Here is a 25730-nt window from a genome sequence, read left to right as displayed (position 1 = left end):
TCTGGTCCCAGTTCTTCAGCTCTGAACTCACTGTCTGTGTGATGGGGGCATGTTACCTAACCTCTCTGGTCCTCCTCTCTCTGCTCAATACAAGGCACTAAGGGGAACAGCTACCCCGGGCCACAGTGAGGAGGAAGGGTGCGTGGGGTCCCCTGCAAGGTGACGGGCCTCAGTGAATGCCAGACACAGGGCTGCTCCTGGAGCGACAAGAAACGACACTCATTTTACAGATGAGCAAACTGAGGCCCAAAGAAACAGTGACTTCCCCTAAAGTCATTCTGTGAATCAGTGACAGAGAACCTAGGTCTCTGAGAGCTTGTGAGATCTTGTGCTGCCGGCTCACCCCCCCCCAACCCCCAAGCTGAACTGGATCCCTCCCCTCCCAGCACCGCCCACAGGACATTCTGCTCTTGCCTGTCCCATTCTCCATTTCTCTGGTTCTCTTTCACACACACACACACACACACACACGTGCACACACACGTCCTGTGAGTGAAAACGGGCGTGGAGAAGCCCTGCACAGCAAAGGTTGCCTGACTTTCCTGAGCTTCAGATGAATGAGTCCCAGCAGTTAACAAACGGCTCTCGGAAAGGTGGGAGAATGAAGGTAATTAGTCCCCTTAATGCCGATTTCAGACTAATCTTTCACACTTAAGGAAATTGTTCCAATGATTTTCTTATTTTCAGGGGAGCTCGTTAAGTAAGAATTAGAAAAATAGATATGGTAGGAGATAAGAAAATGGATCTGATAATGACAAGCCGCCTGAACGCACCAACAGGGGGCCCGCCGGGCTGGGTTGGAGCGACAGACCCAGGTCCCTGGGAATGCGGGGCAGCTGGATGTCCCAGGGCTCCCCCTTACACCAGGCCCCCACGCCACCCAGGCAGGACAAAGAGCCCTGGGAGCCTGAGCTCGGGGCCTCTCCAGAGTAGATGCTCAGTGAACCTGCTGTGTTTGGATCCAGTGCATCTCCATCGGCCTCTGCGCTCCTGGGCCCTGGCCCCAGATCGTCGGGGCGGGGGGGAGACAGAGCACTCATCAGACAACGTCCCTGAACATCTGGAAAGACAGACGTCTTTGCCAGGATCCGGGACACACCGCAGGGAATTCCAACTTCAGCACCTTCTAGATCCTCTAGGGAAGCCAGGGTAACACGCACTGCTTGCCTGCTGGTGCAAGCTGCGCTGAAGGCACACTTTATCTCCATTGCCCCCCCCCACCCCGGAGCCCCAGGGGGTGGATGCCAGGGTCGAGTGTCAGCGTCCTATACTATATGGGCAGAGATGGGAGGCTCCGAGGCAGAGCTGAGGGAGCTCAGCCCGGCCTCCTGGTACGGGCCAGTGTTCGGTTCTCTGCTCAGAGCCTGTGCAGTTCCAGTCACTCAAGGCTCTGACAGTGCCTTCGGTCACGTGACTTGGTCACCCTGGAGCGCAGGGTGTCCCCCACCGAGGCATACACCGTTTCTGCCCCTCTGTGTAATGAGTCCAGGGTTGGGGGGTGCTCAGAGGGGATGACTTGGAGCCAGTTGAAATGGGGTCCCCTGCGGCGGGGGGGCTTCCCCAGGTGGGAAAGTGGGAGCAGAGCCTACTGGAAAAGGAAGGCTGGCCTGGTGTCTGCCCTTTCCAGATGGGTACAGGCTATTTTCTCCCTCACTCTCCTCTGCCACTTCGTCTGCTGCCTCATATCTGTTAGGCTGTGGCTGCCCCCTGACCTGCTGCTGGCTTCCCCTTGTCTCTCCAAACCCTCCGGAGCCTCCCTGGACTCCGGCCTGATCGCTCCTGGCCTTCATCCCCGACAGCCTCGGCTTTCTCCCTCACCTTTGAACCCAGAGGGGACCCAGTGGTCCCACTTCTAGCCGCAGTGCATTGTGGGAAGCTTAACCTTGCACATCCAGTGAACGCTGGGTGAACCAGGTCCGTGCCAGCAGCGGAAAGTGCCTGGTGATTGGCTCTGGCAAGGACAAGAACTGCTCTTTCACAAGCCAAGTGGAAAGACAGGACTTTGCGAAAATGTCAATATGACATTTCCCCTCTGGTCACAGGCTAGGTCGCACATTCAAGTCTTGTGTCCCCTCTGTACCTCCAACCATAAGGGAAACCTCTGCTGTTCAGAATTTGTGCCCCATTTGGAGAGAGCACCTAGAGCCGCGGTTGTCAAGCAGGGGTGATTTTGCCCCCCACAGGACATCTGCAACGTCTGGGGACATTTCTGCTTGTCCAACCAGGGTGAAGCGCCTGGCCTCTAGCGGGTGGAGGCCAGGGAGGCTGCTGACCACCCTACAGTACACGGGACAGCCCCGCAACCGAGAACCATCCAAGCCAGGCTGTCAACAGTGTCAAGGTTGAGAAACTCCTCCCCAGAGTCATTTGATTCAATGGCCCCATTAAGTAGCTTACCTAAGAGCTAGGACTCAGCTCTTCTTCTTCTTCTTCTTCTTTTTTTTTTTTTTTAAGATTTCATTTATTTATTTGACAGAGACAGAGAGAGAGAGCTTAAGCAGGGGAAGAGGCAGAAGAGGAAGGAGGCTCCCCACTGAGCAGGGAGCCCGATGGGGGGCTCGATCCCAGGACCCTCGGATCATGACCTGAGCCGAAGGCAGACGCTTCACGGACTGAGCCACCCAGGCGCCCCAGGACCCAGCTCTTCTCACTATGCCCCCCATGCGGTTAAATAGTAGAAATGCAAGTACGCCCCCAAGTCGAAGATACAGGGTTCTGACCCTTTTTGTTTTCAAATCAACAGATGTACATTGTGTTCCTATTTTGGGCCAGGCATTTGCAAGGGGCGAGGTATTCAGTAGTGGACAAAACAGATGAACCCTCGACCCGTGGGGAACTCACAGGGTGGTGGTCTCTGAGCTGGGTCACCTTAGACTTGTCTCTTTCCTTCTCGGAGTCTGTTTTCTCATCGTGAAAGTGGGCACCATGGTATGTCTCTTTCTCTCTTGTTCTGAGCCTTTCTGAAATCTAAATGTCAAACACCACCATAGACCCTCGATAAACACTTATGAGGACCGAATGCTTCTCCTTTCTGGAGAAAGGTGGTGGAGATGGTTTTTGTAGGTGGTAGGGACAGTTTTCTATTAGGAGAAGAGAGAGGGGAGAAACCGAAGCTATTCCTGAGTACTAACTCTGTGCTTCTCATAGGTCTTTTTATCACCCCTGCAAGGTGCGTGTTCTTTCCCTCCAAGTGCAGATGGGGAAACTGAGGCTCGGGGAAGCAAAGAGCATGCTCAGGCTGGTCAAATGGAGCCCCTCGGTCTGAACCCAGCCTCCCTGGCTCCTTTGCCTCTCTCCTTTTTGCCATCTGCAGGGCCTCTTTAGGGGGTGCTGGGCAGGGAGGTGAGGTCTGAGCCTGACCAGGCCTGGCCTTCAAGCCTTATTCTCCAGCATCCCCCCCGGGGTCTCGGTCTCACCCCATTAGCGCTGCTTTAAAAAGTGCGGACGGACCGGGGCGCGTTATTGCCCACATAAATCAGGCGGCTCCGAGTACCGAACACCTTTAAACAAACAGCTGATGGGAGTGAAGTTCCAGGATCATTATTAATAGCTTTTCATTTCGGTGGCCGCTGTGCTGTGACATGCCTTCCCAGCAGAAGCCCCGCGCAGCCAGCCCCCGATCGGCTGATCCCCCGAGTCCGCCAGTCAGAATGAATGACTGTACCTTTGTGTTAATTGTGGAGCCCAAGCCACATGCGGAATGCTAATAGGGCCAAGTGGGAGGGGGCAGGTGCCAATCTTGCCTGGCTGCTGGGCAAGGAAGGACCCCACCTTTGGCCCTCCTCCACACCAGCCAGCAGCGGGCTCTTTCTAACATAATTATCTGAGCTCCGCCCTCCTCTGCTCCAGAAAGCCCCAGGGGTCCGGGGGCCCCCAGAGCCAACTCTGGCCTCATCCGACTGCCATGCCATTCGGGGGTTCTGTCTCCTGCTTCAGCCTCCTTGCTCGCTCTCCCACACCGCCAAGCCTGTGTTCGGCTCCAATTCCTCCTCACTTATTCATTCATTCATTCAACATTTACTGAGCTCTCTGAAGGATGCTGGGGACAAAGCTATGAACAAGACAGACAAGGTTCCTCGTCTTGTGGGGTTGAACATCCAGCAGAAAAGACACATCTGTGGGCTCTGCGGCCAAGCTGCCTGAGTCCACATCCCAGTTTGCCTCTTTTGTGTCTGTGACGTTGCACGCAGAACCTCTTCCGGGCCTCGGTTTCCTGCTCTGTAGGATGGGAATAATAATAGTAGCCACCTCGGAGGGTGGTAGGAAGAAGTAACTAAAAATATATGAAAAGATGTAATACGCTTACTACCATTTATTGTTGAGCGTGAGGTACTCAATAACCGTGAGTTATTATTACCGTTAATTCACGACTTCATTAAATCGCATGGTGATGGCTACAAAAGAAAGGTCCAGGGAGAAAATGGGGTATCAACCAGGAGGGCCAGCCCCATTCGGGGTCTGGGGAAGGGTCCCCTGTAGAAGTCCAACTCTCCCGGTTGGGAGGGATGAGTGAGTGATGCTAAGTGAAGTGGCAGTGGAGTGGGCATGGGGAGGGCAGAGCCGTCCGGCGGAGGGGACAGCATGGGTCAAGGTCCTGAGGCTGGCTGAATGCCCAGGTTGTTGAGAGGCAGTAGGAGGTAATGGGTTAGGAGAAGTAGGGGGGAATGGGGCCGAGGACACAGGGCCTCGCGATGGTAAGTGATGGAAAGCTTCTGAGGCAGAAGATTGGCAGGAACCATATTCTGTTTTCCAACTCACCTAGGACACTGTGTGTGCAAAGTAGACTGGCCCCCCTTGCCCAGCGGGGACCCTCCTGGGATGGCTGAGAAAGAAAGAAAGAGGAAGACAGGAGAAGAGGCTACTGTCCAGGTGAGTTGGGGGCAGTGAGGGTGGAGAGGAGAGGCCTGCTCCTATGGATGAACAGGAGGCAGAACCCCCAGGACACAGAACCCCCTGCACCTGTCAGGGACGCCTCTAGGATGGCCCACTGGTGACATGGGGGACAGAGGGAGAGAGTGGAGTGTCGGGGACCATGAGCTCCGTTTGCATGTCCTGGTGGCTGTAGGCCTCTGAGCCTTTGCATATGCTGTTCCTTCTCCCTGGAATGCACTTCCTCAGTCTTGTCTGATGGGGGGATTTTTAAATGACTCACTCACAGCCAGCTTCTGACCTCACTTCCAATACATGAAGCCTTCCTTGGCTATCCCAGATTGGGCCTCTCCCTCCTGTGGATCAAGTTCTTTTTAGGAATTCACAACCTCATGAAGTGTGGCAAAGACAGCAGAGAGACGGGACATCACACGGTTCTCCCAGCTCCCCACACCTGCGTGACCTCAAGGCTCCTTCCCCTTTGCTGCCTTCACCTCATCTCCCTCTGTAGGTTGGAGGGTCCCAGGCTTAGTCTTTGGGTCACTCCTCTTCCCCATCAACATCCACTCCCGAGGTGACCGCGTGCAATCCCATGGCTTGAAAGGCCAGCAATGCGTTGTGGACCTCCAAGAGTGTGGGTCCAGCGGCTGTCCGGGCCGGCATCCTCGCCCCCTCCCTCCCCTTGCCTGCAGGTCTCCAATGCACTCTGAACTCATCACACCCGAAACTCAACTACTGACTTCTACCCCCAACATACACACACATAATAATAAAATAAAAAACAAATTTTACACTCACTCCTTGTCCAGCTTCCCCTTTTCAGTATCCGGCAACTCCAGCAACTTCCAGCAGTCTCTGCCAAAAACCCTGGAGTCATTCCTGACTTTGCCTCACCCCCCAGCATCCAATCCATCAGCAAATCCCGCCTGCTCTACCTTAAAATAGATCCAGAATCTGGCCCTTCTCACCATTTTTAACAGCCTGGTCCAAGCCACCACCATCTATCTCTTACCCCAGTGACTGCAACCCCAGTGATGGCTTCCTCACCCATCTCCCTGCTTCTCCCTCTGCCCCCTACAGACTGTTCTAGGTCATGATGTCATAACATAAATCAGATCATAACACTCCTCCTCTTAAATTCCTTCTGTTTCTTGTCTTCGAGTAAAATGACTCATAAGACCCAACATGACTTGGCCTCTTGCTACTTTGCTGATCTCCTACCATCCCCACCCCCCACTCCAAGTCACACTGGCCTTTTGGCTCTTCTCTGACTATAACAGGCATGTTCCCACCTCAGGACCTTTGCACCTGCTGGTCTTCTTGCCTGGAACACCCATGCCCCTGATATCTGCCTGGATCCCTCTCCTCCTTCCTTTAAAGGTTGGCTTGCTTGGCTGAGCGCCGTGAGGCTTGCCCTGACAACCTGAGCTAGACCATCTCCTCCATCTCCTGTCCTCCCCGTCTTCTCAGCCTGCTTCCCTCCCCACCTAGAACTTTGCACTGTGGTATTTTACACTTCACTTAATTCTGATCTGCCTCCTTGCCCTTTCATGGGAGCTCTCTGTGTAAAAGCTTTGCCTTTGTGCTCAGTGCTGTATCACCAGCACTTAGAACAGTGCTTGGCAAGGACACGGGTGCACAGTGGTTATTTCTCGAATGATGCAGGAACCACTGCCTTTAACTATCTACTTGTTCGTCTACTTCTCTGTCTCCCCCACCGGACAGTGGGCAGCAGTAGAGTCCAACTTGTCCTTGCTTTTCCGGTGTTCAAGACTAGAACATAGAGTGGGTATCCATTAAATGTTTGAACAAACAAATGGATAAATAATAGAATTTCCAGATGGGTTGCCTGGGGTGCTCTGAGAGGCCTTATGAGACAGAAAGAATTGCCTCCTGGAGCCTCTTATTCCTGCAGCTCTTCCTGCCTCTCCCCCATGACCTAGGGCTACTTTGGAGGGAAGACACTGGAACCTTGAGTCAGAGACTCTCTGGAGGCCAGAGGGACAGGGACTGGATTTTAGGAGCTGGTGCTAGAAGGATCTAAAAGTGCAGGTTTCTTACTGGGGCTAACCTTTGGACCAAGAGTTCTGGGGGTGCCTGGGTGGCTCAGTGGGTTAAGCCTCTGTCTTCGGCTCAGGTCATGATCTCAGGGTCCTGGGATTGAACCCCGCATCGGGCTCTCTGCTCAGCAGAAAACCTGCTTTCCCCTCTCTTTCTGCCTACTTGTGACTTCTCTGTCAAATAAATAAATAAATAAAATCTAAAAAAAAAAAAAGAATTTGGTTTGAGGTTAAGGAATCTGAAGTTTTGAAACAAGTCAAGGGTTTAGGATTAGGATTTGAGGTTGAGAATAAGTTGAAATTTTGGATTTGAGGTTCAGCTTCAGGGTTTCTGGTTGAGCCCGAGAGTCTGGGATTCGGGCCTGACGCTTGTGACCAGCTGGCTTGGGGGCTGGATCAAGGACTGGAGCTTTGGTCGGAAAATGGGGTAAAGCTGAGGGCGCCATCAGGGGCCTGAATTGAGGACATTCGTTAGGTTTTAGACGTTTCTCTGCCAGGACGCTTTAAAACATACACTCACATTTCATAGCAAAGTTCTAGAACAGTGGTTCTCCATGAGGGGCGATTTGGCCACCCAAGAAACACTTGGCAATGCCTGTGGTCATTTTTGGTTGTTGCAACTGAAGGAGGAAGGGAGCTCTTGGTACCTAGAGAGCGGAGGCCAGGGATGCTGTTAAGTAACTTACGAAACACAGAGACGCCGCCTCCCCCGCCCCCCAACAAAGAATGATCGGGTCCCACCTGTCCAAAGTGCTGAAGCTGAGGAAGCCTGTTTCGAGTTCTGTCTGTTCTCTGGCGCCCATCCAGGAGGGCCAGGGCTCAGATGTGAGTGCTCAGGGCCAGCGGCTGGTGTGATGGGGCCCGAGTTAGGGAGGGAGGTGCAGGTGCCCACATCCACCCTGTGCAGCTGCTCTTAGCTCCCCCTGGCTCTGGGGGCGGAGAACAGCATCCTGGAATCACCCACAGGCAGGGTGGGGACTGCGGGGAGGGAGGTCGGCAGCCAGGCGGGGTGGTCGACCACCACAGCGGGGTCTGCAGGAGGCTCGGCCAGGGAGCAGGGATGGGCGGACGGCCATGGGGAGATGGCACCCGGAGAGGCCAGTGCGGTCCTCGGTCCTTGTTCCAGACAGAACCCCCATAACAGCAACAACAGAAGGAGGAGGAGGAGTGGCCCATGGCACAGAGCGCTTACTCTATGCCACTCCCAGTGCCCACCAAGCCCGTGGGATCACTACTGCTGTCCTTCCCATTGTACAGATGAGAAACTGAGGCACAGAGAACGTGCGTTGCCTCGGATCTCATGGGTCTGAGTGGCAGGGCTGGCCCCCCGTGTTGGCGCTTAGAGGCTCAGGGCTTGTGTCTGCAGTGGAGGGGCTTGGGGTGGGGGTCCCCCTACTTGCTGTGTGGCTGTCTTTCTGGGCCATCTGCATCGGTGACCTCATCATACCCTCTCCACCGCCTCCTGGGATAGGTAAGGTTATTACCGCCCCTGGTCCAGGGATGAAGTCCTGGCGAGGTTAAGTACTTCTCAACCCAGCCACGTCTGCCAGACTTGAAGGCCACTTCTGCTCCCCTGCCTTACAGCTTGGGGCGCACCCCCCCCCCCCGAGCCCTTGGTGCCCACGCTAGTGGCCTCATCTCATCTTCACAAACAAGCCCCAGGCCCTCTCCACCTTGGCACTGGGGCTGGAACATTCTCCACAGTGGGGGCTGTCCTGCATGCTATAGGATGTCAGTGGCACCCTTGTCCCTCAACTGTGACAGCCAAAATTGTCCAAACACTGCCAAGTGTCCCCCAGGGTCCCCACCCCCACTATTAAGGACAACCGTCCCGGGGAGTAGCAAGGAGCTGCTGCTAAGACAAAGATGGGGGTGGAAACGAAGCCCTGGAGAGGGGTGACGTCCCAGCCAAGGTCATTCAGAGAATCGGGGGCAGGACTGCAAGCAGGACTCAGGCCCACGGCGCCAAGAAAAAGGTCTCACAGCCAAGCTCTCCTGCTGGACTCTCGCTCCTCCTGCGCCAGCGCCGGTGCCAACAGCGGGCCCGGGGCCGGCCCAGGCTGCCTGTCCTGCCATTCGCACAAGTCCCACGGGGGCAGCCTGTCCTTGCCCGCGCCCTCTGCTGTCACGCTGAGCGGAGGGCGCACTCGCCCCACCCCCAGCTTTGGTCACTCAGGCTCTGATACCAGAGAGCCCAGCGTTCAAATTCCTGCTCTGCCACATCCTTATTACAGGACATCCCCGATCCTCTGTTTCCCCATCTGCAAAATGGGAAGTTTGGGCCAGAGTCTTTCAAAGCCTCAACTAGCTCTGATGCTTTGGGTTTTGGACAAAGTGACGTATCATGAGTTTTGGTTCTGGCTGTGCTCCAACTCGAGTTGTCACTTTGGGCAAGTCACTACCCCTCTTTAGAACGCAGTTTCCTCAAAGGCAGCCAACATTGGAGCCAACAGAACTTCTCTCAACTGTGAATACTTCCCTGTCTTTCTTACACTGTCCCCGCTGAAATACTACTCACCCCACTGGCCACTGGGAGAACTCCTATTCATCCTTCAAGACTGAGGGGTGGCTGGGTGGCTCAGTCGGTGGAGGGTCTGCCCTTGGCTCAGGTCATGATCTTAAGGTCCTAGGATGGAGCCCCACATCGGGCTCCCTGCTCAGCAGGGAATCTGCTTCTTTTTCTCCCTCTGCACCTCCCTCCTACTTGTGCTCTCTCTTGCTCTCAAATAAATAAAATCTTGCAAAAAAAAAAAAAAAAAAAACAAAAACAAAAAAAAAAACTGAGCCCAAGTCATTTGCTCCAGGAGGTTTTTCTTATTCCTACAAAAAGAGTCAATTACTTCTTCCTCCATGCTCCCTTAGTACTTACCACCTGCTAACCCTACAGAGCACCAGCGGGTGTTGGGTGTGCGCATGTGTGTCTGTGTGTATATGTGTCTTCCCTTGTAGAATAGAAGAGTCCTTGAAGATAGAGACTGGGTGTCCCTAATCCTTATATCCTCATGGCCCACATAGTGCCTGGCACAGAGTAGGTGCTCAATAAATGTTGAATAAATAAGAATGAATGAATGGCAGGAGGAGATGGTTGCCAAGACCCTGAGCGGTTCCAGCACTCTAGAATCCAGGGAAGGAAGCCAACCTCTCGCTGTCACCCAGTCTCACGTTCAGAAGACGGCCCCCACCCCCACTCCCAGCAAGTGCCTGCCGCCCCAGCCACCCCCGCAGTCTGCAGACCCAGCGAGTGCCTTGGACAGAGACCAGACGCTATTTAAAAAATGCTTTTATCCTCCGTGGAGCCGCCACTACAGGGAGCTGTCTGTGCAGACCTGTATCCCGCGTGCGCACGGAGACAAGGGATGGTAGAAAATCTTTGCTTCTCCCATTTTTCAGTCCATCCCAGGCTGAGGACCAGGCAGGGACCAGCATTCTTCCCATGTTATGCTCTTACGCAGCCTCAGACCCAAGCTCAGACCCAAGCTCCTGGTGGTGGATGGTGGGCTGACGGCCAGGACTTCAGAATTCCCTCCTGCTCTTATCTCCTCCAGGCATCTGTCCTCCCCTTCCTCTAAGCCACTGCTATCCCCCAGTTGTCCTCAATTCTCTCTTCCGGGAAGTTCTCCCACTGAAGAAAGCAGGTCTCTGCTCCCAGTTGGGGGGCAGTGGTGACAGAGGGAGAGAAGCTCCTGCGCTCTTTGAGATCTAGCCCTCCAGCAGCTATTTTCTGAAAAGTTGCAAGAATGCTTGTCTTAACTTCTCGGGGCTCAGTTTGTTCACCTGTAAAATAGGGTAAGAACGCCTACAAGATCAAGTCCTTTGAAGGGGAGGGCTCTGTGGTTTTCAGGTCAGTCCCTCAAACCAACACATCAACTCTAACTTCCACTGGATAACAGAACTCTGTGTCCCAGTTGGGCTGCAGTCCTTCCTGTGTGACTCTGGGCAAAGTTCTGACGGCCTCTGTGCCTCTGGGTACAAAAGGAGCCGGTTTCCAGTTTCAGAGTTCCGGTTCAGCTTTGGGGGCCAGAGTCTCTAGGATGCTATCAAGAAGCCTCCTCCTACCCAAGGAAGGGGCCAGAGCCTCAAAGAGGAGGAGGTTGGGGAGGACAGTGTAGGAGAGGAGGACGTGTCCCTGCCCGGGTGTGAGAGACGAGTTAACAGCTCAATTGTTATTTCAATTACACGGATTATTTGAAAACAATATTATGAGTTTCATCACTGACAACCCCAGGAAGTGGCTGCCATGGCAACCGGGGAAAAGAATGGCCCTGACCAGCCAATCAGAAGTTCCCGCCGTGCCCCCAGTTTGTACAAACTCTCTCTCCACCAGGGCGGCCCTTCCCCTCCTCTGCGGTCGGAGGAGTCTTGGAAGGAGGACCACTCGGCAGAAAGGGAAAGGTCCAGTGAGGAAACTGAGGCCAAGGAGAAAAGGAACGCCAGGAGTTGGCTGTTTCTCCCCAATTCCTCAAGGTCAAGGACTGTGTGTGGTCCACAGTGCCCGCCCAGGGGCCCAGCACAGGCCTGGCTCAGAGCAGACACTCTGGAACTGGGCTGGCTCCAGGCAGGGCTGGGGTAGATGGGGGGCAGAGGGGGTGCTGCGGGACACCCCTCCATTCCTGGCTCAGCTAGACAGCAGGAGGGATTTCTCTGAGAGCCCCTGACAAAGTGTCTTTGTCACCCTTCATCAAGGAGAGAAGGCAACGGGCCTCGCCTTTCACTGATGGGAAGAGTGGTGGGTCCGGAGCCACCCCTGGGCTGGAGAAAGGGCAGGTGAAGCCCGGGAGGCTCAGTGGTAACAGCCAATGGCCCAGGACCCCTGTCCCTACTGCCATCTGCAGAGCCTGCTCCAGGTGCAGCCTTCCTCTGCCCCTCCTTCTGCAAATGAGGCACTCAAGTGGTCTCCAGAAAAAGCCTTGTTCCTTCAAGAACATCCCGTGCTCTCCTTACTCGGAAAGCGCCCGATTGGACTAGCAGCTGGCTGAGCCCTTGCTCTGCAAAAACTCAAGTCTGCAAGCCCGTTTCCTATCTTGCTCGAGCTCCCCTGCTGCCCACCCCTATGTCCTTGCCTCCCCATCATTTTTTACTGAACAAATCCTTTTATAGGCCTTACTAGAGCCCAGCACTGTTCTAAGCCCTGTACAAACATTCATGCATTTACTCTTCACCATGACCCTGGGAAGCAGGTACTGTGAAGATCATCCCCACTTTTCAGATGGGGAAACCGAGGAGGTTAAGTCACCGTGCAAGGGCACGCAGCTAGAGAGGAGCAGCAAAGGGACCCAGACCCAGACAGTCTGGCTCGGGAATCGAGGCTTGGATTTCCGAGTCTGTCTCAGGAATTCTGGCTCTCGGCTACTGTCCTAATTCCTCCTGACAGAAGATGGCCTGACCTGAGTCTTGCCTGATGGCCAGAAGAGTCAAGATTCCATTGTGATTGCTTTGCCAAGTGCTTGTCCTGAAGCTCATGCACCCTCTTTTTGCATCTTCTCAGTAGGGGAATGGAGGGCAGTCGAGGAAAGAGCGGGCGGTGGGGGACATTGAAAAGGGGATATTCATAGCTACGTGCTGGCACTTGCAGCCCAAAGATCTGAGTGGGCTGTCAGGAGGTCAAGGGCACCTTCATCAGTTTGGTACCTACCGTGAGCAGCGCACCCATTACCTCATTCATTCCCAGTCACAAACCAGCAAGGGAGGGCTCGCTCTTCCCATTTTACAGATGAGGAAACTGAGGCTCAGAACATCAAAGACACTTGCTTGAAGGACTGGGGCCCAGATCTGTCTGCCTCTGTCTGCCTCTAGTACCAGACATGGTTCCTGTCCTTGAGGGACTCTCAGGGAGACAGGACAGCCGACAAGGGCTCATGAAGGGCTGGGAGGGGGCATTCAGACTAAATGGAAGGCAGAGCTCAGCCCAGGTATCAAAGGCCTGCAGGCGGGATTGGACCTGGGAGCAAAGGCTTCGCTGGAGCAGGTGTGTGTCGGGGCTCGGCGGGTGACTATGTCAGACCATGGGATGGGGCCTCTAGTGCCAAGCAGATGGTTTGGAGCGGATGGGTGAGGCCACAGGGAGCCATTGCTGGCTTAGGAGCCTCTTTGCCTCCCTCCCGAGGCAGCCTCCCTCTCACACAGCGGGGCGATTTCCTAGAGCATTTTCTCTAATTTGTGATTGTTTTCCTAACCCAGAAGCAGCAAGAGTCTCCAGATTCTCCCAGCCCACAAGCTGAGCTGAGCGGCCAGAGAGGCTGGTCTCCACCGCCCCCAGTCCAGCCCACTTGGGGACCTAAGAGTCCCCCCTCCCCAAAGCCCCCCAGGCACAGAGCAGGCTGTGGGGAGGGTCTGGTGGGCTGACTGGGGGCGGCGGGGGGGGGGGGGCGCACAGCTGGGCTCTGCAAAGGGGGAGGGAAAACCCCCTGAGGACAAGGGGAGAAGATGAGTGTTCAGAAAAGTGACATAATTCTGTTAGGAACAAGGGCTGGCAGCTAAGTCAAGGAGCAAGGTGCTCAGAGAGGGGACACGGGTCTCCAGGAGGGAAAGGACTGGGGGCTCCAGGAGGGGCTGCCGGCTCCACAAGGGGAACGGGAGGCTCCCTGCCCTGGGAAGACAGTCTCCACAAGGAGATGGGGCTCAGAGAAAATGTGGGGACTGCGGAGGAAGAAATCTGGCTGGGGGCTCATGGGTTCAGTGCGGGGACCAAGGGCTAAATCAAAGGCACAGAAACTCCAGGAGGGGTCAGGTTGTGCAAGAGAACCCGGCCAGAGAGAGAAATGTTAGCGTGGGAAGGGCTGGGCTGGGCTGGGCGCTGGGTGAGGAGAGTGGGGGGGCCCTCCTTGGAAGGGTGGTTTTGAGAATTAAGTACAACTATCCCCTCCCAACCCATCAGATAGCTGTGCTGTTTGGTCCTGGCTCATCCCCGCCCTCAGTTTGTTTCCTTGGCCCACACAGGCCCCTTCCTCTAAAGATCCCTCACCTTGGTCCTTGGCTTCCCACACCCACCAGGCTCAGCCCCGAGTCCTTCTCCACTAGTCCATGAATGCCCCAGTGGGTATCTGTTCCCTCTGACTCTCCCACGCAGGTTCCGTGTCCTGGGCTGCAGCCCAAGGGCATTAGCGGGAGTACTTCGGACACCAGCAAGCATCGGTCAGGTAGTTCTCCCTCCAAGCTAACCTCATTCCCTCCAGCTGCAAGTGCAGCCCATGTCCTCTGTTCTATCCTAGGAATAGAATACAGCTGATCAGCAGGCCCCCTTTTATCAGGGCACCTGTTACAGCTTCAGGCATGATAAGTCTCTTCTCAGATTTCTCTCCTTTAGGAAAATGAATCCAGGTCCCTCCACTGGGCTTTTCTGATTACTATATTTATTATTAGGCATCTCCAAATGCTCATGGTTGGGCTTTACCAGAGCCTGGCCTACCGGAGGCTCACAAGAAGTGTATCTTGGATGGATGAATGAGTTGCTGGATTGATGGATGAATAACAAAGAGATGAAAAGACAGGTGTTAGTGGTGGTGGTGGGTGACATGTAGATAGATGGAGGGTGGAGGTGGGTGACCTGTGGGCAGATGGATGTTTAAATGGAGGTGGGTGGGCAGGCGGATGATGGGTGGATGGATGGATGGATGGATGGACGGACGGACGGACAGGTGAGTGGATAGATGGATGGATGGATGCACAGAGGTGGGTGGGTGGATCGATGGATGGATGGACGGACGGACGGACGGACAGGTGAGTGGACAGATGGATGGATGGATACACAGAGGTGGGTGGGTGGATGGATGGATGGATGGTTTAGACAGGATGTTGGATCGATGAATGATCTCAGCCGGCATCTCAACTTTTCCCCATATCTCCCAAATATAGACTCCCTAACTTGATTAATGGCACCTAGGTTCTCTCAGACACCCAGGCCCGAGACCTGTCATATTTCACTTCTTCTTCATTTCCCAGAACCAAGCAGCTCTGAGACCTGTGGATCCGATTTCCTGGGTGCCTTTTCCCTTTGGCCCCAGTTCTCCATGAACTCATTTAAGGCCCCCAGCTGGTCTCCTGGACGACTTCAGCTGCCCATGCCCTGTGCTTCCTTTCTCCTTCCTTCAACCTGACCCTGAAACGAGGTCATTGGCATGACCTTCCTGTAGCTCAACTCCAGTCAACAACCTTTAATGTCTCCTCACTGCCAGGAGCTCCACACTTCCAAATTCAGCTGAATCGTCCGTTTGGGGGCCTCTCTTATTCCACTCCCTTATGTACTCTATACTAGGTAGCCTGGATGTGGCCCAGACATTCACCACACTTCCCTTTCTTTGCTCATGCTGTCCCTACCACTTGGAAAGCCCTCCCTGTCACCTCCACCAGTGGCAATGCCATCCTAGACTTCAACATACACCTCAAGCACTGCCTCCCCCATGAAACCTTCCCGAATCCCTTCAACTGGATACAATGAAGCAAGCCACTTCATGAAGACACATTTATTGAGCACCTACTATGTGCTCAATTGGCTTAAGGGCCCTAATGATGGGAAGGGGAGGATACAGGATGAGGAAGACACAATCTTTCACAGTCTGCTTCTGAGCGTGGAGGTACACACAAACACATACAGAAGTCAAGGGGAAAATAAAGGCAAAATAGTGTAATATTCACAGTTAATGACTACAGAGCACTCACTTTGGGCTAGGCACTGTTCTAAGGGCTTTCCTCCTAGGAACTCACTCAGTCATCTCAATGAACCTATGAGGTAGGTACAGATGAGGAAACTGAGGCCCAAGGCTGGGCAATTCTTCTAACATCAGCCAGCTAGTAAGCGACAGAGCAGGGACAGAAGTGAGCAGTCCCACTACTGGTCTGTGCTCCCAACAGGGCACCAACAGCAGGTGGCTGGACAGAGACATTCATGACGTGCCCTCTGACCTTCCAGTTCTCCTCCCCACTGTGATCTCCTCCCCTGCTGCTGGAGCCCTCAGCCCTGCCAGCTCAGGCGAGGAGTTTATGTGAAAAAAATGAAAATGAAAGAAAAGGAGACTTGCCGCGGGCCTCAGTTTCCCATCTACCTAATGGGGTTGGGCACATCTGCCCCTAAAGGCCTTTTCACCTCTAAAATGTATCATCCGAAGCCCTGGGAGCCTCTTGGCCTTGCGACCTGGCTGCTTGTCCCAGGAACTCCCTGTTGTCACTGGATCTGCCCCAGCAACCCCAGGGACGGTCACCCCAGTCATCTGAATCTGTCCGGCTCGTCAGTGCCCATCATCCTGTCTGCCCACTGACCTGCATCCTATCTACCTCGGCTCCCCATCCATCAGCCTGCCTGGGCCCATTCACCTTGTGTTCTCTGCCTGCCTGGTGTCTGTCACTCTGCCCATCACACACACACACACACACACACACACACACACACACACACGAATCCACCCGCCCACAGAGAGGTAGGGTGGGGCCTCTCCTTTCTTGGGCCCAGAGAAGTCCAGTCTTAACATCAGAACCTACTTCCAGGAGCCAAAGCCATTCTCTGCCATCCGGCAACTCTCTCTTCCCTGGGGGACCCCCAGCTCCCTCCCTGCCGGGCCCAAGGGCTTCCTACTCAAGGAGTCTGATCAGAGCCACACGCCTTCTGCCAAAATTATCCAAGGGGTCCCCAAGGAAATCACCGGACAAGACCGTGAAGATGTGTGTACAAGGATGTTCATCGCAGACCTGTTTGTAATCACAAAGTGTTGGAAACAACCCAAATGTCCACCAGTGGGGGCTGGTTAAATGAATTATGGGCCAGCCACACAATGGAGAACCACGCAGCTCTTAAAAAATGATGATGTAGATGTATATTTATCGAAATGGCAAGACATTCACAATATATTATCGAGTGAAAAAAAGCAGGTTACAAAGGCATATGTATAAAGCAAGATGCCATTTTTATTTTTTAAAAATCTATATATGTCAAGAAGGATATGCACTGAAATGTTAGCCAAGTGGTGGTGGGATTATGGCTAATTAAAAATACTTTCTTATATAAAAAGACACACACACACACACACACACAGAAGTTGACACATGCATATGGCGTCACTCTGTAGCTGACAGCCACCAGCCCCAGCACGGCACTAAGTCAGCCTTTGTCTGTACTTCTGCTCTTCCCTCCAATCCTAGGAGGTAGGTTTATTAAAGCCATTTTGCAGATGAAGAAACAGAGGCTCATTCAGCTCGTACATGGCAGAGTCAGGATTTTTAAACTTGGCTTTCTCTGACCCCAGAGCCCATGACCTTAATCAGGAGGTTGTCGTGTCCTCTCATTTTGTTTCTCTCTAACTTGCCTGTTTTAAGAAAAATGACATATATTTACTTGGGTGAAGAAATGGCAGAAGTTAGTAAGACACGGAGCAAAAAAGGAGACACGGCAGCGTGCCCTCCACCTCTGGCAGGCTTTCTGCTGGGCCCTTCCTTCCCTCCTCCACAGGTGCCTGAGTCTTGGGCCCATACAGCTTGCAGGGGAGGGAATGAGCCGCCCTGGAGAGGACTGGGGCTTATGTACTGCAGACGGCAATGCTCCCCAAGCCCATGTTTAATTCAGAGAGGGTAGGGAGTGCTCGCCTTGTGCCTTATGTCGTCCTAGACACTGGACTGGCCCAGATGGAAAAGCCTGGTGCCCACCTTTAGGATCTTTTCATCAACGGCCGGATTTCTCAACCTCAGCTCTATCAGCAATTTGGGCTACACGATTCTTGGTTGAGGGGGGCTGTGCCCTGTGCCCTGCGGGATATTTAGCAACATCCCTGGCTTCCACCCACTAGATGCCAGTAGTAGCCTCCTATCCAGCTGTGACACACAGAAATGTCTCCAGACATTACCAAATGTCCCCTAAGAGGCAAAACTGCCCCTGGTCAAGAACCATGGATCTCGGGGATAATAATACCAAGGAGGCAGTAAAAGGAAATCTAAACGAATTGCTGCGGGGCTCAGTATAGGTAGGAGGCATTTTGGCCTGGAAAGGCCAGAGAAGTCTTCCTGGGGCGCACCTGTCCTTGAAACGTGAGGGTCCCTCAAGGTTCTTTTCATTCTACAGACTATCCTGCATGATCTCGTGTGTTCTGTGGGTTTGAAGATCTACTTCCGGCCTTGAGCTCCCAGGATGGGTCCAGTCCTTCCTGCACAACTGCCCGTCGGGCATCCCTACCAAATGTCCCAGCAGCGTGGCCTCAGCCTCTCTCGAAAGTCCCTCCTCCCAAGATCCTCCTCCCAAGACCCACACAGCCTCCCGAGTCATAAACAGGGCTCCCCTGATCTCCCACATCCAGAAAGTCTCTCAGCCCTGTCCATTCGGCTCTGCCAGCCCTTGTAGGTCTTCCTCTGCTACCCCCCGCCTGGCCACCAGCAGAGCCGGACCCCATCTTCCCCACAAACCATTCTCCAACCAACAGCAGGGCAAGGTTTCTAAAGGCAAACCCCACCATGCTGAAAACCCTTCAGTGCCTCCCCCACTGCTCCCCAACCAAGTCCAGTCTCCCCGTGTGGTTTCCAAGACCCACGGGGACCTGCCTGCTGTCCACCTTGCTGGCCTTACCTCCTGTAACCCACACTGCATCCCAAACTCTGTATGTTCCTCTTTAGGCAACTGAACTTGCCGTTCCTCCAATATTCCTCCTCCCCTCTGGGCCCCGGTACCCCTTACCTCTTGGCGCGGAGCCTGCTTGCCCTGCCCGCATCCTCTATCCCTGCCCTCATCCCCCAGATCGCTGCTAACCAACCAACAGGTCCCTGCTTAAACACCCCTTCCTCCAGGAAGCATCGGAGGCCCAACCCTTCCCCTGGGGCCACAGTGGGCTCTTGAGAACTGTTTGTCAGTCTCCTTTCTGGGACTACCGGGTTCCTCTTAGCTGGGATCCTGTCTACTCACTCACCATTGTGTCGCTAGCATCTACTACAATGCTTAGCACAGAGTGAACTCCTAGCATGTATGTGTAAATCTCTATTTTTAACGGGATAACGAACGGAAGGACGGTAGACAGACAGACGGGTAGGTAGATGCAAGGAATAGGTCCTACCTGAGTCGGATTTTTAATGATTTGAAAGATCTTCAAGGGAAGGGCGTTCAGGTAGAAGGCAGGTGTGGCTGAACGCGGGAGGGTCGGATTGGAGGCACAGTGGGAGATAAAGGAGGATGCAGACGGATTACAAGGACCTTGAATGTCACGGTGCAGAGTCTGGACTTAATTCAGTAGGCGATGGGGAGCCATGGAAGGGTTTTAATCAAACAAGTGACACGATCCCACCTGCGTTAGAGAAAGATCGCTCTGGCTGCAGTAGGGATTGCGGATCGAGGCTGGGAGACCAGGGAGGAGGCTGCCACCAGGCAAAGTCGGCGAGGTCTGAGTCAGAGCAGGGAGCGTGGGGCGGATGGAAGTGGGGGAAAGGGAGAGACCAGGGTGCCGTGAATCTGTGGGAATCGGGCCCACGTCTGGATGCCCCAACTGCACGCAGGGACTGGGCTGTCCCTTGAAGGATCCTGAGGTCAGAGACGGATCCTGGTGATTTCAACAGAATTGCACCTTCCTGCAGGCGTGCGGGCAGCCAAAGTCAAGCTCAAACCCAGAGGAACACCCTGTTTGGGCATCGGGGGAGCCAAGGGACACCAACAGAGGGATGACAGTGACAACAATGCTTCCTTTACGGAGTATCCCGCATTCCAGGCACAACGCCGGCACCAGACACACTGTGCACATTGAATCTTCACACAACCCAAAGAGGCAGGCATGTCTTTTTTTTTTCCCCCCTCCATTTCACAGAGAAGGAAACAGCCTCCGAGAGGCAAAGTAATTTGCCCAAAGTCACACAGCCAGAAAAATCACAAATCCAGGCTGGCCTGACGCCCACGGCCATGTTCTCAGTCAGTTATTTATATATACAATAGAGGGAGCTGGTAGCCAACGGATGAGGGAAGGTTTGTGGGTCTGATGAGGAAGCAAGAAGTTCCCAGCCCAATCCCAGAGTGAGAGCAGGAAGGGGCCTGCTGATGGGGCCTAAAGGAACAGCGGGGGTGGGAGGAGAGACAGAGAGGGAGAAAGATTTCACCCTGGTCACTACACTGCCTGTGCTCAGAGACCCAGATTCAAATATTCAGAAAGGTGTGCCCCACAGTGAGAGAATTGTGAGCAGTGAGTGTGAGAGAAGGAGTAAGCTGTGCTTAATCTCCAGTTGGGCCACCTTAGTGGGAATTAAAGAAAGGTATCTTCCCCTGGGGGCATTAGCCTTACAGACCTATGGCCCGTTAGTATATGAAGACTTTCCTGTAAGTGAGGGAAAGATGTTCACTTCTCCAGGAGTACATGGTCTGCCTTTATGGCACCTGATTTGTTGAGTGGAGCTTATGATGGATTTCAGCCTCTATTCTCCTACACAGAGTGCCCTCGGAGAATCGACAACCTGTGCAACTGTACACGACAGCTATGTCTCCAACCACTCTGTCCTGTATCCATTTCCCAGCAGCCACTCTGCATCATCCTGAACCAGAAAATATTTCCTCTGACATATAGGGCTTGGACCATTCTACAGACAAGTCTCTTTTTAATCCTTGCCTCCTCCATGGGGAAAAGAAAAAGTCTGATTATACCCACTGCCGCGATGAAAAAGTTGAGGTTGGAGACTGTCCTGATGGTGGGAAACAAACAAACAAACAAAAAAACATACAAGGCCTTCTTCTGAGAGGCCTGTATCAAAACACAAAGTTCCAGGAAGCAGAGGCCTCTAATCACGAGCTCCATCTTAAGGGCGCTCAGATGTGCCCAGGAAGGCGGAGGGTACGCCCACCCTCACTGGGAGGAGGGGGCTTCTCTCCCCCTCCCCTGGGTCTGGCCTAGGTCTTCTCTGTCTGACCCGAGTAGAATCCTGGTCTTGTCCCTGACCCCTAGCGCCCTCTTAGGGTCAACTCCGGGGCAGGACAGGGAAGTCCCCAGCCCAAGCCACCTCCTTAGGATCTCCTCGTACCTCAGAAGCCCCTGACTCTGTCCTCAGCCCCCACCCCCGCCCAGGCCAAGAGAGCCGGCTGCTGCCCGAGTTATATAAACAGGAGTCATTCTCTCTCTCTCTTTCTCTCTCTCAATACCTGAGGCTGCATTTCCGGATGGAGCTTCCTGATAGATGAGAAAGGAGGAGAAAAGAAAGAACAGAGACAGGACAGGAAATTCAATTGGCAGACTCCTATCATCCATGTGCTAAATAAATGGGCTGTTCCAAACTTGGCTAACTGGGAAGTGACAGCCCCCCCCCCCCCCGGGGTCCCTGCCCAGCCCTGTCGGCAAAGGCCTCTGGAAAGCCAGAGTGATGGCCAGCAGATTGGAAGTCCTACCTCTAGGCATGATCATTCCAGACCACCAGAAACACTGGCGATCACACACTTTATGGAAGGGCTGAGACTTGCTTGGGGCTGCACCACACCTTTAGGGGCCCAGCTATGTCCTCGGTGTCTATTCCTTAGGCTTCTGCACCAAAAACACTCGGACAGCTTCCCCCTGGGTACTGGCTTAGGAGCTTGGTGGGTTGAAACGTAAACACCTCTTGCATTTAAGCAAAGTATCTTCTTGTTCTGCTTGCCATTCAAAGGCAAGAACCAGCTCCACTTCCCCCCTCCCCCCAGACCTGCCCTACATATAAGGAGAGCTGGTGAGGCCTGGAAGTCAGGGCTCCTGGGCCCCCATTCTGGCTCTGGATGGAGCTTACTTTGTGACCCAGGCTTTGGTTTTCCCTACTTCTAGATGGGAAGGAGGGAAGCCCAGGTGGTCACAGTGCTGGGAATAGGGGAGGGAAGGGGTTTCTTGTCTGCAAGAGTTGGGAGCCCTGCAGGAGAGGCAGCTGGCCCTTGGCAGAGAGAGAGACCTGGTTGGCTTTGCAAAGTACCTTCCCCAGAGATGTTGGCAGAGGTGGTCGCAGAAGGACACACAGACTCCCTCATGAAGCAGTGTTTAAATGTTGACTATGGCTTGACCTGCCAGGAAGAATGGAAGAGGAGCTTCCCAGACCCTGGGAAGGGAAAGGAGTCGGGGTGGAGTGGAGAAGTGGCCGGCGCGGGCAGGGGGCTGGGGAGCAGGTGACCGCGACTGAGAGAAACTGGGGCAGGCCCGGTGGCAGATGAGCGGGAGAGATACGGTCATAGGTGAGCAAAGACCAAAGGATGTCCTTACAGGTGTAGAGGCCAAATTCCAAGAAGGGCTGGTGGATAGGAGTAAAAGTTGGAGGGGGGAACTGATGGACAAGTGTAGGGGGTACCAATGAGGAAAAGAGGGGCACGGTGGTTAGCAAGGAGCCTCTGGGTTCCAAGGCCATGGTGATGCTGGTACTGGGCAGGGACTCAGACTAGAGGGGGAAGAGGATAAGATCCAGAACCCGGTTAGAGACCCACCGAGGGTGAGCAGCAGGCAAAGCCCTCAAATGGGCCTCGGCCTGTGCTGTGTACCTTGGCCAGCCTCAGGGACCCAGGGAGTGCTGGAATACGACCCAAAGAAACCGGAGTCGGCCTGCGCAACCTCTGGCCGGCCTGAAGGGCTGGAAGGGCCGACTGTGAAGGAAGAACCAAGAACCTTCCCAGAAGCACGAGTGTTCGAAGCCTCGGGGCGGCTTCAAACTGCGGCGTCTCTGCCCGCCACCAGGGGGTGCCCTGAAGCTCGGGGAGACCTCGGGGGACTCCGGATGAGCTCCTCTCGCCGCAGCCCGGCCTGGAGGTCTCCAGCCGCACCCTAGTTGGGGTAGGGACCTGACAGTGCCAGATTAGAGGAAGAAGGGAGGTGAAGTCTCGAGGCGCTAGGGAGACAGGTTCCGGCCGTGCTCACCGCCGGGTGCCGGGCACCAAGCGTGCCCACAAAATCTACAACTACCCCTTCAGCGTCCCAGCCCCAGAGGGTCAGTCCCAAGTGGCCGTCCCCTTGGACGTGAGGCCGTCGGGCCCGATCCTTCGCCTATGCAGGGGCAGTGTTCCCGGAGCCCGATCCTAGGGAAGACGGCAGCGCGGCCCCTCGCTCACCGCGGGTCCGCCGGCCGGTCCGACGGCCCGAGGGCGGCCGGGTCGCGCTGATGGAGCCGGCGGGGGTCCCCGTGAGCCAGCTCCCCGCTCCCCACGAGGTGGCCGCAGCCGTGCGTGTCGCCGCGCCTCAAGTCTGCCTCTGGATGCCCCCGGACGCGGCACGACCTCGCACACACACACCGCGCGCTCACGCTCGCGCCGTGCGGTATTTCCCGGCCCCGGACCCCGCCTCTGGGAGGGGCCCGGCAGCCGAGCCCCGGCAGCAGGGGGTGGGGGCGCGGGGAACGCCTGGGTCCCGGCCCCGGGGTAGGAAACGCGCGCCCCCTCCCCAGCCCCTCTGCGCACGCGGGCTCGGCCCCCGGCACTGCCACCCCGCGGCCCGCGGGGGGTCCCGGCGGCTCCGGGCGCGCGGCGGGCGGGGCGGGGTGGGGGGGGCGGGGGGCCGCGGGCTCCGGGCCGAGAGGCAGCTCGGCTCCGCGCCGGGGAAAGTTTGGACGTGGGAAACTCCCTCCCGCCCGCCCCGCCGAGAGGAGGGGGCGCGCGGGGGCCGGGCGCTGGCACCCGGGCTCCCCCTGCGGCGGGAGGCTCGCCCCCCGCGCCGCCCGCCGAGCCGCTCCTGCCGGCCAGGGGGTTCCCTCCCGGCCGGGCAGCCTCCCCTCGGCGGCGATCCGGCCGCCCCTCCCGCGGCGCCCCGCGCCCTTACCTCGGGGAGCGGCCCGGAGCTGCCCCCAGTCCTGCCGCCTCGGGACGCTGCGTGCGGCGGGCGAGTCCGGAGCCCGGCGGCCGCCCGGAGGAGCCGGAGGGAGAGCGGGCGCGAGAGGGGGAGCCGCGGCGGCGTGTGCGCGCGTGTGTGTGTGTGTGTGTGTGTGTGAGAAAGCGAGAGAGCGAGAGAGCGAGGGAGTGAGCGAGCGGGAGCGAGGGAGTGTGCGTGTCTGACTAGGGGGGAAGTGTGCAAGGGACGGATCCCTTCCTTCCTCCCGCAGCCTCTGGTGGAGACTCGGAGAATGCAGCGCCCGCCGGGCAGGAGCGCCGCGCCGCGCCGCAGGCGGCCGTGGGGCCGGGACCCCGCAGCCCCGGGAGCCCCGGCCCCCCCCCGCCCCCCCGCCCGGGTCGCGCCCCTCCCCCGCCAGGGAGGGGCCGGCCTCGCCAGCGCCCGGGGCGGCCGAGACCCAGGAAACCCCTGGGGTGGGGGGGGGCGGCGCCCCTCCTTCCTTCGGCTCCAGATCCGCGCGAAAGGAGCGCCCCCAGGAGGGGGACCGTCTCCCTCCCCGCCTGGCAGCTCCCCAGAGGTCCCGCTTCCAGACCCGACCCTTCCCCCTCACCCGACTTTCCTGCGTCTAGGGCTCCCCGTTTCCCTCCCACTCCTATGGGAGACGGGCTGCAGAGGAGAGGGGGCGCAGGGGAGGGAGGGGGGCATGCTTCTCCAGGGGCCGCCCTGGCTGACCGCCCGGAAAGGCCCCTGCACACAGCCACCAGTTTCAGATGCAATCACTGTGCTTTGAAGTGGACAGAGGCCGGGGGTCCAGTCCCCAGGGAGGTGCTAGGTCAGCTGTCCCAGGAAGGGAACTGAGGCTTTTCCTCTTGGCGGGGTTGGAGAGGTGATGGACATCCCTGCAACTGAGGAAGTAAGCAGGCGAGGCAGCCCTATCCTAAGGTTTAGCGCTCCCTTGACCCCCAGAGCCTCCCAATAACCACCCCCACCAAGCAGGCCCGGTTTCCCATTCTCTTGAAACTCCAGCCACCGCTGCTATTTCCATCCTGCCCGGCTCGATTCTCCCCGCTACAGTGGCTTCCTCTTCAGCCTCAGTGGGGAGACCCCCCCCCCCATCAGTTCACGCATGAGGTTGTGGGGTAGCAGGTAGGCTAGGACCAGCAGCTTCCATAGGTCCACGGGTTGGGGGACGCCTGAGAGCCGTCAGATAGGCAGGTGCAGGGTAACAGGGGGCACCACCGCCATCTTCCTCTGTCCTGCCCTGCTGTCACCCACTACACACAGACCAATGTCTGATCAGCCGCTGAAGTTCAGGGCAAGAGAGAGCAGGACCTGCCAGGGCCCCAGTGGGTACACACACACACACACACATACACCCCCCCACCCCCCCACCCACCCCGACCCCCGCCAGGCCCAGCAGGCTCTAGCTCACTCCTGTCGCACACTCACCCTCCTCCCTTCTCTAATTTCCATCTCCAGCCCCTTGCCTCCTCCCTGCTGACTGGACTCTTCTCTCCCCCTGGCGCCCCTTCCTCTAAACTCCATCACACTTCTGTTTATTTTGAGATTTATCCTCCATCCTGCCAGCCCGGTCCCTCCCTCTCTCCCTCTCTCCGATTAGGTTGATCTCTCCCAGCCCTGCTTTGTTTGGCCCTCCTTCGAGCCCCACCCCCCCACTTCTCTCCTCCCCTCTTCTCTCTCTGCTTAGCCTCCCCTCTTTGGTGCTTTCTGAGACGTGGAGGCCAGCCCTCCCAGAGGCTTCTCCTCACTTTCTGTTCTCTCTCCTCTTGGACTTACTTTCTTTGGCCCTTTGGTCCAGCTGCCCTCCCTCCCTGTTCCTGACCCAGCTAGAGTGGGCTGTTCACAGAGGGGTCAGACCTACTTAATCATCCACAGGTAGTTCTGGCCTGGGACACTGGCTTTCACATCTGCATACATACAGTAGGTGCTCAATAAATGTTTATTGGATGAATTACTCTCCCACCTTTCCTCTGATCTCTCTCCTCTCCTCGATTCTCCCTGGGACTCTATCAGATGCCCCATTGCTTTTCCTCTCTCAGCAACTCCTCTTCTCAGACTCCCACCATTCCCTCCAATTCCT

At 55.8% G+C, this 25730-nt stretch overlaps 1 protein-coding gene across 4 annotated transcripts in view; it reads right to left on the bottom strand.

The window, feature by feature from the left end:
• CDH22 (cadherin 22) overlaps positions 1-23982 on the bottom strand; it is a 120474-nt gene extending 96492 nt beyond the window's left edge. For 2 of the 4 annotated variants that reach the window (XM_059133588.1, XM_059133586.1), the window contains exon 1: positions 23621-23980. The gene's annotated coding sequence lies outside the window, so the exon portion shown is untranslated. Of the gene's footprint in view, positions 1-23620 lie in introns of all 4 variants that reach the window. The other 2 variants (XM_059133590.1, XM_059133589.1) reach the window with 2 other exon arrangements.
• Between the last annotated feature and the right edge of the window lie 1748 nt (positions 23983-25730).

Source organism: Mustela lutreola, chromosome 9 (genome assembly GCF_030435805.1).
Source record: "Mustela lutreola isolate mMusLut2 chromosome 9, mMusLut2.pri, whole genome shotgun sequence".
Classification (NCBI taxonomy): domain Eukaryota; kingdom Metazoa; phylum Chordata; class Mammalia; order Carnivora; family Mustelidae; genus Mustela; species Mustela lutreola.
Note: the sequence above shows the minus strand (reverse complement) of the source record. Positions and strands in the feature narration are given on the sequence as shown.